We start from the raw sequence: 11,844 nt of genomic DNA, 5'->3' as shown, positions 1-11,844 counted from the left end.
AGATTTTCAAAGGAATTCTGACACAGAACTGTAACATTCCAGTATCTAAACCAGATGAGAGTAGGTCCATTTATTTGTTTTTAGTTGAAGTAGGGCTGGGATTCAAAGGCTCACTATTCAGCCTCCACTGCACTTTTGTCAGGCTTCCCAAGGCATTTCCATAAAACCCTAAATTTTCAAAAATATAGCTAAAAAGTATCTTATAAAAATCCCTGCTTTAGCCATAAAGAATTAGATAATACCTTCTGTGGGAACATGGATGGAGCTGGAAGCCATCATCCTTAACAAACTAATGTAGGAACAGAAAACCAAATACCACATGTTATTACTTATAAGTGGGAGCTAAATGATAAGACCTCATGGACATGAGGGGGACAACAGACACTGGGGGCTATTTGAGGGTGGAGGGTGGGAAAGAGTGCCAGAAAAAAAAAACTACTGGGTACTAGGCTTAGCACCTGGATAACGAAATAATCTGTGCCAACCCCCCGTGACACAAGTTTACCTATTTAACAAACTTGTACCCCTAAAACTAAAAGTTAAGAAAGTAAAAATATAAAAAAATAAAATCCCTGCTTTAGGGAGGGTGGGAGGGGGTGAGGGAAACAGAAGCTACATACTGAGTACAATGTACAGTAGTCCAGTGATGGGTGCACTAAAATTTCAGACTTTACACCACTATACAATTCATCCATGTAACCAGAAACCACTTGTACCTCTAAAGCTATTGAAATAAAAAGCTAAATGAGTTCTCCCACCTTCCTCTCCCCATCAAAATCCTTGCTTTAGATACAATAAGAGTAGGCAATCTGTGTTCTATATGTGTTAGATGTGTATTACTGGTGAAATGACAAGAGAAAGCAAGATATTTGACTAGTAAAAAGACTAGGAGGCAAGATATTTCTAATATATCAAGCAAACCTTTTACCATGTGACTGAAAGCAAATAAACTTCCTAAGACCTCAGTAGTTTTTGGTTGTCCTATCTGTAAAATTGGTCAATAACCTTCAGAACAGAAGTCTGGTCCAGATATATATATATATCTTTTCCAGATCACTAATGTTTCTATCTAGATGTGCTTCAACCAAAGAGATGTTCTCCTTAAGTAAAATGTTTCTTATGAAGCAAATCACTTTCTCATTGATTTATTAGTTTCTAAGTTATTACCAATGTAACATTTTGAGGCTGGGCATGGTGGCTTACGCCTGTAATCCCAACATTTTGGGAGGCCGAGGCGGGCAGATCACTTCAGGTCAGGAGTTTGAGACCAGCCTGGCCATGAACATGGCAAAACCCTGTCTCTATTAAAAGACAAAAGTTAGTCGGGTGTGGTGGCACATGCCTGTGATTCCAGCTACTTGGGAGGCTGAGGCATGAGAATCGCTTGAACCCGGGAGGCAGAGGTTGCAGTGAGCTGAGATTGTGCCACTGCACTCCAGCCTGGGCTACACAGTGAGACTCCGTCTCAAAACAACAAAAATAACATTTTGATACCAATCATAATGGAATTCTTCTTTGCTAAGATTTCTCTTGGCCCCTGATTTTTCATTAGAAGTCAAATATTGTGAAAACATTCGATGCAAGGACCTGGGACACAGTGGGCTATGTCCAAGGGTATCAATGATCAAGATAAGTTTTTCCTACTGTTTTTGTTCCAGTTCAGATACTGCTTTATGGCTTCACTCCTTTGGGTTTTTTGCCCCCCCGCTTTTTTTTTTTTCTGAATCCAGTCCCTCCCTTTGGAGGGGCTGAATTTCTTCTTAGCTTGCCTTTCATCAAGTAGATCCATTTGGAGAGGAGAAAGCCATTAGTCCTATCCCATGATTCCACATAATCTGAATGAGGCCAGGCATTGGTGCCCGCGCCTGTAATCCCAGCACTTTGGGAGGCTGAGGTGGAAGAATTGCTTTAACCCAGGAGTTTGAGACCAGCCTGGGCAACATCATGGGACCCCACCCTGTCTACAAAAATCAGAATTAGCCAGTTGTGGTGGTGTGCACCTGTGGTCCCAGCTGTCTGGGGAGGCTGAGGCAGGAGGATCCCTTGAGCCTGGGAAGTCGTGGCTGCAGTGAGCCATGATTGTGCCACTACACTCCATCCTGGGTGACAGAGTGAGGCCCTGTCTCCAAAAAAAAAAAAAAAAAATCAGTTACACTACCCAATTGCCTAGTCTTGGAGCCTGATAATTGATGCCTTCTCCCTAACCCCAATCTAATCTGTCACCAGTTTCTGTTTTGCCTCCTATGAATTTATCCTCTTTGCTTTGTTTCCACACATTCTAGTTCAAGTATCTCTCTTGTGGCCCTGCAGTGGGTCTCTTATCTGGTCTCACCCGTTCTGGCATCTCTCCTATCTATTCATACTGCAGGCAGAGGAAGCATTTAGAAAAATACACTTCTTATATTACCCACTTAAAATCCTTTGGTGATGTCTTAATCTGGTCAAAGACAGCTGGCTCCTAAGGGGAAACTAGGACCAAATCCTTTTTCCTTCAACCAATTAGACCCTCACACAGAAAACTTAAACTTAGCATATATGAGTAAGACAAAAAAACTTCAGATCCAGTGGAGAGGAAAAGCAGATGGCTCCTAGTCCAAGGGACAGAATGGGTCACAGCTCCTAACAAGGCTGACTGCAGCCTCGGGTAGTGGGGGTGTTAGATTGTGGCATACGGGTGGCATATATGGGTCCCTAGTCAAGGACAGAGCAGTGGTTTTATCAAGGGGTATAACCCTTGTATAAGGTGTAACCCGAGTGAGTATCCTATTATGTCAAGACGGCTCCAGAAAGTTGTTCAGTCATTTTCATAGTGAGTGCATAAGAGTGACTTTTCCGTACTCTATTATTCAGGTCCACATAACTTACTTGGATCAAGAGGAGACAGGTAGAGACCCCCACGAGTGTGGCAGCGGGTTAGGGAGGGAGGTGGTTCTGGGTGTACCAAGATAGAGCTCCCGTGGAAGAGGAAGGCACGGCCCGTAGTGGCTCTAATCGGGAGAGAAGAGGGAAAGGAGGGACGTCGCTGCCCGAGGGAGTAGTTAATGGAGAAAGCAAGAGGTGCCAGGTACTAGTCAAGTAGCTAAGGGGGAAATGACGACTTCTGAGATTGGGTTGTCTAGTAAAGTATGACTTCTTAGTTAAACCTCGAGAGTGGACAAGTGGTAGAGGAAGGGAGGGGTGAAGGCACAGAACGCTACTCAGTAACGCTCGGTTCAGCAGTGGTGCTGTGGACTGGAAAACGGCTACCGAAGAAAGGCAGGGGATTATTTTTCCTCGTGCATCCCGGCCCAGGAGGCCGCGCCCTTGGGAAAGCGCGTCTCCAGAAAGGCCTACCTTTCCGTCAGCGGCGGTGCAGACAGAGGACAACACGGCGCGGTAGCTGCACCGCCTCGGCGGAAATCCCGGAGGAAGGGGTGGGGCGGAGCCGGGAAATGCGGGGCTTCCGGCGCGGCCAGGGCCCAACTTCCGGCGTCCGTCGGGTAGCTGTGGGGCTGTCTATCCCGGCTGAGGACCCTGCGGCCAGTGCGGGTGGCTGGCTTTGCCATTAGCGGGGGCCTTTCCTGAGGACGGCGTACGGAGTGTGGGTGAGAAGCCGCTGTAGGACTGAAGAGGAAGAAGCGCAATTGGGGCCGGGAGGCAGCAGATTTTGTGACAGGGTTCGGGAACTACCAGTGGCGCCCCCAGGCCCCCCGTCCTCTCGGGCCGGGCCGTGAGCTCTTGCTCTGTGCGCATTCCCTGTTTTCCGCGTCGGACCCGCCCTCTTTGCAGTGGCCCCGCGCGTGCGCATAGCTGGGCGCGAGGCGCTCTGTGGGTCTCTGCGGGGCGGATCGTGAAGCTAGTGTGTCAGTCATTCCTCGAAGCGTGCTCTTGGGCTGTATTTTGGAGCTAGCGTCCCTCCTGGTCAGTTTGGCGTTTTTAAGGCCCTGGTACTTGGTTTAGAACCGAGTGCAGTGACCGGTCTTGAGGCCCCTTCCCAGCCAAGAGATGGGGGGATGGAAGTTGAGTTGGTGCTGAAAGAGTTTGTTGTTGGGGCCTTCCAGCTGTGGACACCGGGATTCATGAGTTAATTCACGATCTTTATTGAACGCCTAGATAACACGGTGGGAAAGGCAACACAGTCCCTTATGCACAGAGCTTAACAGTTTAGTAGGAGAGGCGCGGGCTGGTAACCAGGACAGTGGTAAATGTAGTAGGACCACAGGTGGCTCCTAGCCTAACTCTGGGAGAAAAGGAGTTGGACCCAGAGGAGGCACGCCAGAGGAAGTGATGGTTATCTGAGACTGAGGGCTAAAGGGATAGGCCAGGAGACGAGGGTGTAGAGGGGCCCGAGTAGTTGCAGACAAAAGTCCCGCAATGAGGGAGGCAAAGTGTAGAGCTCTTGGCCGCCTGCAGTACCATGGAACTTGGGTGCTAGTAGAGACAAATGTGTTGGAGAGGGTAAACTAGGACTCTGTCCACCAGTGTTCATTGTTCAGACTTTATCCAGAGGTCAGCGGGGAGTCACTGGAAGAATTTTAACTGGGGAGTGGCTGAATAATACCGTCATTTATTGAATGCCTACAGTGGTTCCAGAAAAGTCTGGAACCATATAGGGAAGGAAAGAAAATTTGTACTTCCCAGGGGTTTTAGGAGGCATGTTTTGTAGAGCCCCAATCTCCCAAGGGAAAATTTGTATTAAAATCTCTTGTTGTAAGTATGCAAGTTTTGAATAATATGCCATAATATATATTTAGATGTTTTCTCAAATCCTCAAGTTATACTAATGCTTCAGAACTTTGCATCATGTGTATCCTGTGATTTTTATAGCCCTTGATATATCCATAATGTTCCCTCCTTGCTTCTCTCTCCCAGCCCTCCACATACATAACCCAACCTTTCTCTGAGCGGGACACAATTCACAATTCTTTATAGGTATTACTTTCTTTAATCCTCTTATCAACCATTAGAGTTGTGTTATTATTTCTACATTAGCAATGAAGAAACTGAGGCAAAAAGGTTAAGAAGGTTGCCCAGGTTCACCCAGCTAGTGAGTGGAGATGTATACCCAGGCTATAAATTTATACAACTCCTTTGTTCTTGTCCTTAACCACTGCACTGTTGCACTATAGGGAATAATTTAGGGCGGGTAATAGGAGATGCAAAGTGGAGAGGACAATTAAGAAGTTGTTTAAATAGTCTAGATGAGAGTTGATTTCCAACTTCAAAAAGGTAGTTTTAAAAACGATGAAGAGAAGTAAGTGGATATAAGACTGTAAAGGAAGTAGAACTGACATAATTTGGTGTTTGGATTGATGGTGCTGCCAACCACTCATAAGGATGGCTGGGAAAGAGCACCTTTGAGGGTGAAAGGACTTGGATTGAGATGCCCCAGTAATATTCAAGCCCAGATGTCCTCTGAAGTATCTGGAAGTTCTCCTCTTGGGATGAGAGAATATGGCTTTTCTTCTTTGCGTTGAATATGTACCACTGTCAGTGGTTTATGGCTCTTCTAAGGGGTGTCCCATGTAATTTGTTCCGATTATGGGAGATGGGTATGGACTCAAGATAAACAAAATCAGGCACTACCTTTGAAGCCTTTATAGTTATTTTGAGGGTTATATTAGTATTTTACAATTACATTTTATCAAATACCAGCTTGTAGTTCAGGTAACGAGTATTACACATGTTCAGACAAGGCTTGGTGGCTCATGCCTGTAATCCCAGCACTTTGGGAGCCCAAGGCGGATGGATCACTTGAACTCACCAGTTCGAGACCATCCTGGGCAACGTGGTGAAACCCCGTCTCTACTAAAAGTACAAAAATTAGGTGGGCGTGGTGGTGCACACCTGTGGTTCCAGCTACTTGGGAGGCGGAGGTGGGAGGATGGCTTGAGCCGGGGAGGCAGAGGTTGCAGTGAGCTGAGAGATAGTGCCGCTGCACTCCAGCCTAGGAGATAGAGTCAGACCTTGTCTCCAAAAAAAAAAAAAAAAACAAAAGAACAAAGCTTTGGACAAGAAGAGATAGTGATCAAGTGATCAAGTTAGTGGGACTAACTGAAGAAGTAAGTATATTTTGAGGTATGAGTGGGGCACCTCAATTTTATTCTAGGCCTTAGTCAGTCATTCTCAAATATGTGGTGCTCCAGAAGAGCATTTTAGAGTTTAAAAGGTACGTTCTATGGAACTGGTGAGAGCAAAGAATATAGGCTTTTCAAATGTTTTGGTAACATTAAGCCTGTGTGGATGCTTCAATAAGGATTAAAATGATAAATATGTATTATGACAGTTCCTTGGCTCCAAGTAAATAGTACAGTTCTTACTTTCATTGCTTTTCTGGTCTTGTTCATATTTTGTTCTTTAATCACCTTCAGAGGTAACGTTTCTTCTTGAATATTAGATATCTCCCATAAAAGCTGGGTTTTGAGAGAAGCAATTTTAGATTCCTCTGTATATATGAAAAGAAAATGCCTTTTTTTGGTCCATTCTTTTGTAGTGTACTTCAAATAATTTTTTAACTGTTACACATCCAAATAGAATCCCTAGGAACGGTCTAGTCTTTTGACGAACAAGCTGTTTTCTGTCTCAGGGAGGTAATAGTTGATGCTGTTGCTTATATAATCCTTCAATTCAAGGTCACAATAAAGAACAGAAATAGAATAACATGTGGACTATTAGAGAAGGTAGGATTTTGCAGTTGAAATTTGATTAACCACAGCTCTTAATATATTTTTTAACCTCTGCAGTCTTCTTTTTCCCTCTTTCATCAGATACATTATGAAAGACAAACAGAATGGGGGATTTACTTAAAATTCAAAATGCCTTGGAGGTGGAGGCTTTTATGCTGAGTGTATAGTAATTGTCTGGACTACTGGACTAATTTAGTTTTTTATAACTATTAAATGTATGAGAAAAAACTGACTAAAATATAAGAAGACTCATTTTTTATTGTGCAGTATATCATCTATACAAGAGTATATAAAACATATATGTTTAAAATGATTATAGTATAATTAAAAGCACCCATATTCTCATTGCCTAGGTTAAGAAGTAGAGTATTGCCAGACCTTAGAGGCTCCCTTTGTTCTCCTCTTGGTTTGCATCTGCTTCCTGTCCTCTGGAGGGTAATCATTATCCCCACTCTTGTGGTAGTCATTCCCTTGCTTCTCTTTACAGTTTTATCACCTATGTATGCATCTGTATTTTTGAGTACTATAATATGAAACCATACTGTATATATTCTTTTTTGACTTGCTTTTTTCACCCTCTAGTAGATTTCCGAGAGTTGTGTAAGGTGATGTGTATGAATGTAAGTTCTTTCTACTGCCATTTTTTTGTGTGTGTAAACATACCACAACTTATTTATCCATTCTGTTGTTGATGGACATTTGTATTGTTTCCATTTTCTGGCTGTTACAAATGGTGCTGCTATAGACGTCTTTGTTCATATATCATGGTACACTGTGAAAGAATCTCTCAAAGGTATACTTGGAAGTGGAACTGCCAGATTGTAGGATATGGTGATGCCAGACTGATTCCAAAATGCTTGTACAAGTATATTCTTTCACTAGCAGCATGTGGGAATTGCTGTTGACAGCCTTTGGTGTTTGCAGACTTAAATTTTGCCCATCTGTAGGTTGGTGCATTGATCTCACTGTGCTTGAAAATTGCATTTTCCTGATTACCAATGAGCTTTGAGTATCTTCATTTATTTGCTGTTCAGATTTGCTCTTTTTTTTTTTTTTTTTTTTTTTTTGAGACACATTCTTGCTCTGTCGCCCAGGCTGAAGTGCAGTGGTGTGATCTCGGCCTCACTGCAACCTCTGCCTCCCAGGTTTAAGCGATTCTCCCTCCTCAGCCTCCCGAGTAGCTGGGATTACAGGTGCCTGCCACCATGCCCAGCTAATTTTGGTATTTGTAGAGACAGGGTTTCACCATGTTGACTAGGCTGGTCTTGAATGCCTGATCTAGGGTCATCCACCCACCTTGGCTTCCCAAAGTGCTGAGATTACAGACATGAGCCACTGTGCCCGGCCAGATTTGCTCTTTTGTAAAGGATACGTTAAGATCTTACGCAGTTTTTCTATTGGGTTGTTCATCTTTTTCTTAATGTTTATACTTTATACTTCCTGGAATCTCGTCTTTTCCCACATGTGTTAGAAAAATAAGTTCTTTTTCTGTATTTTCACTCTCTTTGTGGTGCTTTTGAAATATAGTTATATTTATCTGTCTTTTCTTCAGTGGTTTGTGCTTTTTATGTCTCATTTTAGAAAGCCTTTTCTGTCCTCAAGTCATGAAGATACTCTCCTATCTAAAAGTTTTAGTTTTGCCTTAAACATGTGGTTGTTTAATCTCCTTGGAAAAGAAAATTGTTGTGTATGGTGTGATGTGGGAGTCCAATTTCATATTTTCTCATGTGGATATTCCATGGTTCCAACACCATATTATTGATCATTTTATTTTTTCTTTACTAATCTGAAACACTACTTCTATCATATATGAATTTTCTACACATATTGGGATCTTTTTCTGTTCCATTGATCAGTTTGTCTCCATATGTACTAATACCACATCATTTTAATTAATTACAAGACCTCATTAAGTAAGTCTGGATATTAGGTAAAGCAACGCCTACTTTCTTTTTCTTCTTTGGCCTTGGCCGAAGTGTCTTGGCTATACTTGGCCATTTGTACTGGTGTAAACATTTTAGCATCAGCTTATCAAATTCACAAGACACTTTTTGGGATATTGATTGGAGTTGCATTGAATCTGAGTCTAAATGTTGCTCCTTTGAAAGCAATTTGTCTTTTCCCTTGGCTGCTTTCAAGATCTTCTCTTTGCCATTGGCATATAGCGAGGGTTTAGATGTGGATTTATTTTCATTTATCTTGCTTAGAATTCATTGGGCCTTCTGAATTTGCACACTGATAGTCTTTCATGTGTTTTCTCCTCATATTTTTGATCTTGCCTTTTGTTCCTTAAACATGTAGGCATTATGATAATTACATTAGAAGAATAAGAAGCCCTTATAGGGCTGCTTATGCAGTCTGTTGTTTGTGTAGGTTCTCCCTTACCATGGCTTGTTTCCTTAGGTTACTTGCTCATCATTCTTATAATTTGATTTCTTTGTGTTGTTTTTTTTTCTTTTTTTCTTTTCTTTTCTTTTCTTTTCTTTTTTTTTTTTTTTTTTGAGACAGGGTCTTGCTCTGTTGCCCAAGCTGGAATGCAGTGGTGCTATCATAGCTCTTTGCAGCCTTGAACTCCTGAGCCCAAGCAGTCCTCCCACCTTAGCCTCCCAAGTAGCTAGGACTACAGGCCCATGCTACCACGCTTGGCTATTTGATTTTATTTATGGGATTTCTTTGCTGTTTGGGCTGAAAACTAGTATTTTGAGGGAGGGTTTATATTTGCTGTAGCCAGGCACCTGCTAGTCAAGGTCACACTAATTAAAATCTTGAAGTTTTTCTGAGGCTTATCTTAGGTAATGTGAATTTGGTCTGCAAATTGGGTCCAGTGCTGGTTTATGGTTCCAAATTCTCTGCAGCACTTTATACCTACCACCCCTTTGGGCCATGTTTCAAAGCAGTTGATTTTCTTGTAGTCAACTGAGACAAGGTAGAGAGGGAGTGCCTGGGATAGGTTTATTTCTGGCTCACCCTTACAGTGAGGTCTTGGTTTTTAGGTCAGAGGATCTATCTCTTCAGATGGGCTCTGAGTTTATCTTTTATTCCCTGAAGAGGCCCATGGGGAAAAAGATAACTTAAGGTCACATAGTGTGACAGATACCTTTGGAGCCAAAACAGGCCACAGTGTTCTGCTCATCTCCTGAGTTTCTTGCTTTTATTCAGATCTAACAATTCCTTTTTTCCTTGCACCTTGTGGCTTACACACATGGGCATGCGCGCAGACGTGCACACACACACACACACACGTATAATTTTTTATCTAGTATTGTTAGGTTTTATTTGGAGAGTTAATTTGATTCTTAGCCTGCTATATTATGGAAGCCCAAGTTTAAAGTGAGTTTTAAAAATAAGCATACCAGAGTTTATTCATCAATAAATGTTTACTCTTTCAAAGTAGTCAGGGTAGGAAACGATAAGCTACATTGCTCAAGATCTTTTTGGACTCCTATTTTGGAATTGCTTTCTGAGCTAGTACATGTTCTTTGGGATATTTTTATTGGTTACAATTTGTATGCTTTAAAGATGGACATAATTTTGAAAGTGTCAGAATAAAGCCTGCTGAATGAGATGGGTAGTCAAGGAGAGTAATGCCACTTGGAGTTAAAAATAAAATGGAGCCATTGGTTAATGAGGCTGATTTTCATGTATGGCTCATATGCTAACATTGATGGTAATTCCTAAAGAGAAAAAATCCCAAAACGTTTTGAGTAATAGTTATTTGAAATAAACATTTCTTATCATTTCTAGTTACCTTCAGTTAACTGGAAAAATAACTCTACTAGAACACTGCATTATTTCTTAAGCATCATGAGTAGTTGTGTCTTTAGTGTGATGAGGAAATATTAGTAGAATACAAATATATATATGTGTGTGTTTTAGGGATATAGTCTCACTGTGTTGCCCTGACTGCATGGTCATAGCCCACTGCAATCCCATACTCCTGGGCTTACGCAATCCCAGTAGCTGAGACTACAGGCACACGCCACCATGCTTGGCTACTTTTTAATTTATTTTTTATAGAGATGGGGGTCTCGGTTTATGGGCCAGGCTGGTCTCGAACTCCTGGATTCAAGCAATCCTCCTACTCAGCCACCCAAAGTGCTGAGATTACAGGTGCGAGCCACTGTACCTGGCCAACAATCTTCTTTTAAAAGAGAAAAATAGCTTCTTGGACACATGCTTTCAAATTTTTTTCATTAAATTTTTATTCCTGTTGTATATCTAATTTTATACATTATTAATAAAATTATTTGCATTAATATAACAGGTTTACTATAAATAATGTGCCAAAGATCTATTTAATATTTGTGTGGTATGTCTGGTATATTCTGTGTAGGGAGGTAAATTCTGTTTCATTTAAGAGTAGTTTGTCAGGCGCATTGAACCTTTAGAAAAAGTTAGAAGGCAAATTTAGTAACAAATCTTTGTTAGTAATTTCTTCATCTGAGCACCATCATTCTCAAGAGAAGGTAATATCTATATAGACATTATCTGGACCTTGGTTTTCCCAACTAAGGTGTAAAACCAGTGTGTGTAGAAAGAGGGGTGAGGGGTGGTTCGAGAGCAGATAATCGAAGATCCTGTGTAGCTGTAATGTTCTTTTTGTTCGTTACTTAAATATTTATGGTCTGTTCTCTTATTCTTACATAATCACATGTATTTTCCTCATTATTTTTCTTTCTCCTCAAAGCCCACTTTTGCCCTCACACTTCTAAATAGAAGCATATACAAGTTTTTTCTTTATGAGAACGTATGTACTCACATTCTGTGACCATATGGGGCATAATGTTACGTGTATGTCTCTGTAAGTGGAATTAAGGGTGTTTAGCTTGCTGGTTTTAGGGTTTTTTGGGGTTTTTTTGCCACTCTTCTCCAGTAGGAATGTACTCCCCTAGCACAGGATCAATAAACTGTTTCTGTAAAGGGCCAGATAGTAAGGCTTTGCAGGCCAAAAAGTAAAATTGAGAATGTTAAGTAGATATCTAGGTAACAGGAAAGAAAATTTTTTTCTACAAACTTTTTTTTTTTTTTGTGAGATGAAAAACATTTGTTTATGGAACTAAAACTTTAATTTCATATTATTTTAAGGTATCACAAAATATTATTCTTTTGATTTATTTCCCAATCATCCAAAAATCTGTACTAGTTCATTCTCACGCTGCTGTAAGGACATACCCAAGAC

At 41.4% G+C, this 11,844-nt stretch overlaps 1 protein-coding gene across 3 annotated transcripts in view; it reads left to right on the top strand.

The window, feature by feature from the left end:
• Positions 1-3,403: 3,403 nt before the first annotated feature.
• The window catches only part of HDHD2 (haloacid dehalogenase like hydrolase domain containing 2), a 43,187-nt gene continuing 34,746 nt past the window's right edge, over positions 3,404-11,844 (top strand). The window contains exon 1 of one of the 3 annotated variants that reach the window (XM_019014080.3): positions 3,404-3,584. The gene's annotated coding sequence lies outside the window, so the exon portion shown is untranslated. Of the gene's footprint in view, positions 3,585-3,609; positions 4,912-11,844 lie in introns of those variants that run through there. The other 2 variants (XM_019014081.3, XM_055368811.2) reach the window with 2 other exon arrangements.

This window comes from Gorilla gorilla, chromosome 17 (genome assembly GCF_029281585.2).
Source record: "Gorilla gorilla gorilla isolate KB3781 chromosome 17, NHGRI_mGorGor1-v2.1_pri, whole genome shotgun sequence".
Classification (NCBI taxonomy): domain Eukaryota; kingdom Metazoa; phylum Chordata; class Mammalia; order Primates; family Hominidae; genus Gorilla; species Gorilla gorilla.
This window is presented reverse-complemented; position numbering and strand designations above follow the sequence as displayed.